Here is a 9,120-nt window from a genome sequence, read left to right as displayed (position 1 = left end):
ATCCCAGCTGTAGTGCTGAAGGCTTGTGCTCCAGAACTAGCTGCGCCTCTAGCCAAGCTGTTCCAGTACAGCTACAACACTGGCATCCACCCGACAATGTGGAAAATTGCCCAGGTATATCCTGTCCACAAAAAGCAGGACAAATCCAATCCGGCCAATTACCGCCCCATCAGTCTACTCTCAATCATCAGCAAAGCGATGGAAGGTGTCGTCGACAGTGCTATCAAGCGGCACTTACTCACCAATAACCTGCTCACCGATGCTCAGTTTGGGTTCCGCCAGGACCACTCGGCTCCAGACCTCATTACAGCCTTGGTCCAAACATGGACAAAAGAGCTGAATTCCAGAGGTGAGGTGAGAGTGACTGCCCTTGACATCAAGGCAGCATTTGACCAAGTGTGGCACCAAGGAGCCCTAGTAAAATTGAAGTCAATGGGAATCAGGGGGAAAACTCTCTAGTGGCTGGAGTCATACCTAGCACAAAGGAAGATGGTAGTGGTTGTTGGAGGCCAATCATCTCAGCCCCAGGGCATTGCTGCAGGAGTTCCTCAGGGCAGTGTCCTTGGCCCAACCATCTTCAGCTGCTTCATCAATGACCTTCCCTCCATCATAAGGTCAGAAATGGGGATGTTCGCTGATGACTGCACAGTGTTCAGTTCCATTCGCAACCCCTCAGATAATGAAGCAGTCCGAGCCTGCATGCAGCAAGACCTGGACAACATCCAGGCTTGGGCTCATAAGTGGCAAGTAACATTCGCGCCAGACAAGTGCCAGACAATGACCATCTCCAACAAGAGAGAGTCTAACCACCTCCCCTTGACATTCAACGGCATTACCATCGCCGAATCCCCCACCATCAACATCCTGGGGGTCACCATTGACCAGAAACTTAACTGGACCAGCCATATAAATACTGTGGCTACGAGAGCAGGTCAGAGGCTGGGTATTCTGCGGCGAGTGACTCACCTCCTGACTCCCCAAAGCCTTTCCACTGTCTACAAGGCACAAGTCAGGAGTGTGATGGAATACTCTCCACTTGCCTGGATGAGTGCAGCTCCAACAACACTCAAGAAGCTCGACACCATCCAAGATAAAGCAGCCCGCTTGATTGGCACCCCATCCACCACCCTAAACATTCACTCCCTTCACCACCGGCGCACTGTGGCTGCAGTGTGTACCATCCACAGGATGCACTGCAGCAACTCGCCAAGGCTTCTTCGACAGCACCTCCCAAACCCGCGACCTGTACCACCTAGAAGGACAAGGGCAGCAGGCGCATGGGAACAACACCACCTGCACGTTCCCCTCCAAGTCACACACCATCCCGACTTGGAAATATATCGCCGTTCCTTCATTGTCGCTGGGTCAAAATCCTGGAACTCCCTTCCTAACAGCACTGTGGGAGAACCGTCACCACACGGACTGCAGCGGTTCAAGAAGGCGGCTCACCACCACCTTCTCGAGGGCAATTAGGGATGGGCAATAAATGCCGGCCTTGCCAGCGACGCCCACATCCCGTGAACGAATAAAAAAAAAAGCCCGCTTGATTGGCACCCCATCCACCACCCTAAACATTCACTCCCTTCACCACCGGGCACTGTGGTTGCAGTGTGTACCATCCACAGGATGCACTGCAGCAACTCGCCAAGGCTTCTTCGACAGCACCTCCCAAACCCGCGACCTCTACCACCTAGAAGGACAAGGGCAGCAGGCGCATGGGAACAACACCACCTGCACGTTCCCCTCCAAGTCACACACCATCCCGACTTGGAAATATATCGCCGTTCCTTCATTGTCGCTGGGTCAAAATTCTGGAACTCCCTTCCTAACAGCATTGTGGGAGAACCGTCACCACACGGACTGCAGCGGTTCAAGAAGGCGGCTCACCAACACCTTCTCGATGGCAATTAGGGATGGGTAATTAATGCCGGCCTTGCCAGCGACGCCCACATCCCGTGAACGAATAAAAAAAAACACCCGGCTCTACCTCACCACCATCTCTCACGACCCCTCCACTGCCTCTAATTTGTCACACTGCTTGTCCGACGAGCAGAAATTTCCTCCAACTAAATATTTTGAAGACCAAACATAAGAAATCGGAACAGGCGTAGGCCATACGGCCCCTCGAGCCTGCTCCGCTATTCAATCAGATCGTGGCTGATCTTCAGTATCAACTCTACTTTCCTGCCCGATCCCCATATCCCTTGATTCCACAAGAGTCCAAAAAGTTATCTATCTCAGCCTTGCATATACTCAATGACTCAGCATCCACAGCTTTCTGGGGTAGAGAATTCCAAAGATTCAGAACCCTCTGAGTGAAGAAATGCCTCCTCATCTCAGTCTTAAATGGCCGACCCCTTATCCTGAGACTATGCCCTCTAGTTCTAGACCCTCCAGCCAGAGGAAACAATCTCTCAGCCTCTACCCTGTCAAGTCCCCTCGTAGAATCTTATATGTTTTAATGAGATCCCCTCTCATTCTTCTAAACTCCAGAGATTATAGGCCCATTCTACTCAACCTCTCCTCATAGGACAACCCTCTCATCCCAGGAATTAATCTAGTGAACCTTCATTGCAGCACCTCTAAGGCAAGTATATCCTTCCTTAGATAAGGAAACCAAAACTGTATGCAGTTCTCCAGTTGAGGTCTTACCTAAGCCCAGTACAATTGTAGTAAGACTTCCTTACTCTTGTACTCCAACCCCCTTGCAATAAAGGCCAACATGCCATTTGCCTTCCTAATTGATTGCTGTACCTGCATGCTAACATTTTGTGTTTCTTGTACTAGGATGTCCAAATCTCTCTGGACACCAACATTTAATAGTTTCTCACCATTTCAAAAAATTCTGTTTTGCTATTCTTCCTACCATAGTGAATAACCTCACATTTCCCCACATTATACTCCATCTGCCACCTTCTTGCCCACTCACTTAACCTGTCTATATCCCTTTGCAGACTCTTTGGGGATGATTTTAACCCCCAAGAATGGGTGGGTTGGGGGCGGGTGTGAGTTGAAAATAATTGTCTTTTTAGGTCATAACCTCAAAATTTTCGGACTTTGCGTTCCCAGTGGGAAGCCTGTACTTTTACGTGCCGACATTAAAATAAAGTCGGGTTGCGGTCGCGACCCAAAAAACAACTATTTTCAACTTCCACCCGCTCTCAAACCACCTGTTCTTGGGGGTTAAAATCACCCTCTTTGTGTCCTCCTCACAGCTTACTTTCCCACCTCGGTTTATATCATTAGCAAACTTGGATACATTACACTCGGTCCCTTCATCCAAGTCATTAATATAGATTGTAAATAGCTGAGGCCTAAGCACCAATCCTTGTGGTACCCCTCTAGTTACAGTCTTCCAACCTGATAATGACCCGTTTATCCCTACTCTGTTTTCTGTCCGTTAACCAATCCTCTATCAGCCCAAGAGCCCTGATCTTGGGTAACAACCTTTTATGTGGTACCTTATTGAATGCCTTTTGAAATTCCAAATATATTACATCCAAGACCGCCTACTTCCTCCTCTGTAACATCGCCCGTCTCCGCCCCTGCCTCAGCTCATCTGTTGCTGAAACCCTCATCCTCCAGACTTGACGATTCCATTGCTCTCCTGACCAGCCTCCCATCTTCTGTCCTCCATGAACTTGAGTTCATCCAAAAATCTGCTGCCTGTATCCTTACTCACACCAAGTCCCGTTCACCCATCACCCCTGTGATCTCTGCGCTCCTCCAATTCTGGTCTCTCGCGCCTTCCCAATTTTAATCGCTCCACCATTGGCGGCCATGCCTTCAGCTGCCTAGACCCTAAGCTCTGGAATTCCCTCTCTAATTTCTCTCTGCCTCTCTCTCTACCTCTCTCTCCTCGTTTAAGATGCTCGTTAAAACCTACCTCTTTGACCAAGCTTTTGGTCACCTGTCCTAATATCTCCTTATTTGGCTTGGTGTCAAATTTTGTTTAATAATCTCTCCTGTGAATCGCCTTTGAATTTTTTACTATGTTAAAGGCACTATATAAATGCAAGTTGTTGTTGCTTCTGTTAACACTGTTAGCCAGTCCATTCTCCTCCATGTGTCTTGTGTGTGCTCTCCTACTTATCCCAATGCAGCCATTATATCTTCTCAAATAGTTTCTCTTCCTGTGTCTACCGAGTCATCTTTGATATGCCCTGCTCCATTCTTGGTAACCTCCTGCTCTAATTTTGGCAACATCTTTGCCAACACGGAGTTAGGCTTCTCATGTATGCCAACAATCACTACCTGTTCACCACAACTATGTTTTTTATTCATTCATGGGATGTGGGCATCGTTGGCAAGGCCATCATTTATTGCCCATCCCTAATTGCCCTTGAGAAGGTGGTGGTGAGCCGCATTATTGAACCGCTGCAGTCCGTGTGGTGAAGGTTCTCCCACAGTGCTGTTAGGTAGGGCGTTCCAGGATTTTGCCCCACCGACGATGAAGGAACAGTGATATATTTCCAAGTCGGGATGGTGTGTGACTTGGAGGGGAACCTACAGGTGATATTGTTCCCATGTTCCTGCTGCCCTTGTCCTTCTAGGTGGTAGAGGTCGCGGGTTTGGGAGGTGCTGTCGATGAAGCCTTGGCGAGTTGATGCAGTGCATCCTGTGGATGGTACACAATGCAGCCATGGTACGCCGGTGGTGAAGGGAGTGAATGTTTAGGGTGATGGATGGGGTGCCAATCAAGCGGGCTGCTTTGTCCTGGATGGTGTCAAGCTTGAGTGTTATTGGAGCTGCACTCATCCAGGCAAGTGGAGAGTATTCCATCACACTCCTGACATGTGCCTTGTAGATGGTGGAAAAGCTTTGGGGAGTCAGGAGGTGAGTCACTTGCCGCAGAATACCCAGCCTCTGACCTGCTCTTGTAGCCACAGTATTTATATGGCTGGTGCAATTAAGTTTCTGGTCAATGGTGACCCCCAGGATGTTGATGGTGGGGGATTCGGCGATGGTAATGCCGTTGAATGTCAAAGGGAGGTGGTTAAATTCTCTCTTGTTGGAGATGGTCATAGCCTGGCATTTGTCTGGCGAGAATGTTACTTGCCACTTATCAGCCCAAACCTGGATGTTGTCCAGGTCTTGTTGCATGCTGGCACAGACTGCTTCATTATCTGAGGGGTTGCAAATGGAACTGAACACTGTGCAGTCATCAGAGAACATCCCCATTTCTGACCTTATGATGGATGATGTCCACAATGTGAAGACGGGACTTTGCCTCCACAAGGACTGTGCAGTGGTCACTCCTTCCAATATTGTCATGGACAGATGCATCTGCGACAGATAGATTGGTGAGGACGAGGTCAAGTAGGTTTTTTCCTCGTGTTGGTTCATTCACCACCTGCAGCAGGCCCAGACTGGCAGCTATGTCCTTCAGTACTCGGCCAGCTCGGTCAATAGTGATGCTACTGAGCCACTGTTGGTGATGGATATTGAAGTCTCCCACCCAGAGTACATTGTGTGCCCTTGCTACCCTCAGTGCTTCCTCCAAGTGGTGCTCAACATGGAGGAGGACTGATTCACCAGCTGAGGGAGGGCGGTAGGTGGTAATCAGCAGGAGGTTTACTTGCCCATGTTTGACCTGATGCCATGAGATTTCATGGGGTCCGGAGTCAATGTTGAGGACTCCCAGGGCCACTCCCTCCTGACTGTATATCACTGTACCGCCACCTCTGGTGGGTCTGTCCTGCCAGTGGGACAGGACATACCCAGGAGTAGTGATGGAAGAGTCTGGGACATTGGCTGAAAGATATGATTCTGTGAGTATGGCTATGTCAGGCTGTTGCTTGACTAGTCTGTGGGACAGCTCTCCCAATTTTGGCACAAGTCCCCAGATGTTAACGAGGAGGACTTTGCAGGGCCGACTGGGCTTGGTTTGCCTTTGTCGTGTCTGGTGCCTAGTGGTCTGATGCCGGGTGGTCTGTCCGGTTTTATTCTTATGACTTTTTCTAGCGAGATTTTACAAGTGAGTGACTTGCTAGGCCATTTCAGAGGGCGATTAAGAATCAACCACATTGCTGTGGGTCTGGAGTCACATATAGGCCAGACCGGGTAAGGACGGCAGGTTTCCTTCCCTTAAGGACATTAGTGAACCAGATGAGTTTTTATGACAATCCAGTAGTTTCATGGCCACCATTACTGATACTAGTTTTTTTAATCCCAGATTTTATTTAATTAATTGAATTTAAATTCCCCAGCTGCCGTGGCGGGATTTGAACTCATGACTCCGGATTATTAGTCCAGGCCTCTGGATTATTAGTCCACTATGCTACCGTACCTCATTGACGCTAGGGCTGATGCTGTACTCTTTGATTGCTTATCTAACATCCAAGTCCTGAATGAGTCAACAGTTTTTAGACTTTAGCATCTGTAAATTTGAAGCCATCTGATTCAGTTCTCACCAGCGCATATGAGCCACTGACTCCAAGTTTATCAATCTCCCTCGCTGCCTGTTCTGGCTGAATCTGATGGTGGATGACCTTGGGAGTGCTGTTCAACAGAGAGCTAAGCTTTCAATTGTGGCTCAGAAGGTTGTGGGTTCAAGTCCCACTCACAAGACTTGAGCACAAAATCTAGGCTGACTCTCCAGTGCAGTACTTAGGGAGTGCTGCATTGTCGGAGGTGCTGCCTTTCAGATGAGAGGTTAAACCGAGGCTCCGTCTGCCCTCTCAGGTGCATATAAAAAAATCCCATGGCACTATTTCGAAAAAGAGAAGGGGTGATATCCCCTGGCCAATATTTATACCTCAACAAACATAACTAAAAAACAGATTATCTGGCCATAATCACATTGCTGTTTGTGGGAGCTTGCTGTGTGCACATTGTCTGCCGTGTTATCTATATTACAATAGTGATTACACTTCAAAAGTACTTCATTGGCTATAAAGCCCTTTGGAACGTCCTGAGGTCAAAAAAGGCACTACATAAATGCAAGTTTTTCTTTCTTAACCCTACATCCAGCCTGTTGCCAAGACTGCTGTCTTCCACTTCAGGAACATTGCCTGCTTAGACCCCACTTCAGTCCATCCACTGCTGAAGTTCTCATTCACACCTTCATCACCTTGATGACTGATTTCTCAACCGCTCTCCTTGCTGGCGTCCCCATGTCCATTCTTCGTAAACTTCAGCTAACCCTGAACTCTGCTGCCTGAGTCATCTCCTGTAGAAAATCCTACGTGCCCATTACTCCCATCTTCACCCAACTCCATTGCCTTCCTGCACTCATCAAATTCATTTCAAGATCCTCATCCTTGCTTTCCAATACCTCCATGATTTTATCTGACCCTATCTGGAAAATCTTCTCTAGCCATATGTGCCAGCCTGCACCCTTTGCATCTCTCACTCTGGATTATTGCTCATCACTCGCCCTTTCTTCTTCAGCATCAGAGGCCAATCCATTCGCCATTACTCCTGCCTGCTGGAATTCCAGCCTTTCAGAAGCTTCCTGAAAACATATTTCTTCTATGGTATCATCAGTCTGTTCCTGGAACTCCTTCATTCCCAGTTCCATTGCTTCCATCCTGCAATGTACCCTGAGAAAGAGTTTCACATGAAGAGCTCTATATAAATGTTGCTGTAATGCATCATCTGTAGGCACCATGAAATGTCTCAACTGAATTTTCTTTGACCATCTGTTAATGTCTTGACACAACATTATTGGAATCTGTCTACATATCTCAACATTATGCGTAACTGTACAAGAATGTTGCATCAGCTATTTTCAAAATGTGGCTGAAGTTAGCTTCACATTAATTCTGACAGCAACCAGCTATGTAACTTTTATGTTGATTGCAACTCAATGTAATGTGTGACCTTGTGTTGCGGTGGGGGGCGTATAGTCTAGGATGTTCACATATTCATCTTACTGAGGGAGGTGGTGCATCTATGTTGCGTTTTTAAGTTAGTTTGTGCATAGGGAGGAGGTGACAAGTTGTGATTGGAGCAACATTTCCAAGTGCAAATTAGGACTCAGTAAAAACTCTATTAGCACTTCTTAAAAAGGTCAATTAAAAGGAGAGAATAACCACGAATACAAGCAAAACTAATCTAAAAGGAAAAAAAAAACTCATGAATAAAAAGGATTTGCTTAACTGAAGATTTTTCCCCTAAGATTAAATGCAGCGAAACATGTAAATTCACAAAAATATAACATCATTAAATGATGAAAGCAAATCATATTCATCTGCTGTAAGGTGAATTGTTTGCTTGCATAAAAATAACACCCCTCTGAAAAGAAGGCATTGTGATCAGAGTCACTTCTGGAACTAAAAGTTCAACAGTAATACTGTGAAAATGATGGAATCATAGAATGACGTGGCACAGAAGGAGGCCATTTGGCCCACTGTGCCTGTACCGGCTCTTTGAAAGAGCTATACAATTAGTCCCACTCCCCTGCTCTTTTCCCAAAGCCCTACAAATTTTCCCCCCTTCAATGATATGGAGAAACCAAAAAAGAATGTACTTTTGGGGGCAAGTCGGGTTTCATGCCTGCACAGTATTAGACATGTAGGGGTCAAATTTCCTTGGCTGTTCTGTTGAAGTCTTGCTGTAACTCCGGCGAGAGTTATGGCAGAATAGCTCAGAAAAAGGCCAGGACCTAGATATTCTGGGTCCTGACCTGAATTGGGATTTCCTACTTGGCCTTCTCAAGTGTGCAGCCTCCGCCTGCCCCTTACAAGGATGCTGATGTGGAGGAGGCAGGGCTGGTCAAAAGAACACCCTATGGTGGGAGTCCCAGCCTCCTTGATCCATTGGGAATCTGGTGTAAGGCTGAAGGCTAGTCCGCTCAATGAGTTGAGGCATACCAACCTTCAGAAGGACAGAAGTGGACATCAACAGGGGTGGGTACAGGTTAGGAGGAAGCAGCCTGAGCCCCCGAAGAGGAAGGAATTTTTTTTTAAACTTTGCATTTGGAACCCTTACACAGTGGGCTGGGGAGGACTGCAAGGGATCTCGTGAGGGGAGGTGGGGGGGGGCCCATTCCCTCCCTTCCCCCCCCCCCCCGCCCCCTCATGGCAGTCAGTTGCCGGAACTTATGGCGTAGTGGTGGAGACACCCATTAACACTATGCAACTGAGCTGCCCTCCCACCAATGCCAGCAAGGTCAGC

The sequence above is a fragment of the Heptranchias perlo genome, chromosome 34 (assembly GCF_035084215.1).
Source record: "Heptranchias perlo isolate sHepPer1 chromosome 34, sHepPer1.hap1, whole genome shotgun sequence".
NCBI classification, from domain to species: domain Eukaryota; kingdom Metazoa; phylum Chordata; class Chondrichthyes; order Hexanchiformes; family Hexanchidae; genus Heptranchias; species Heptranchias perlo.
This window is presented reverse-complemented; position numbering follows the sequence as displayed.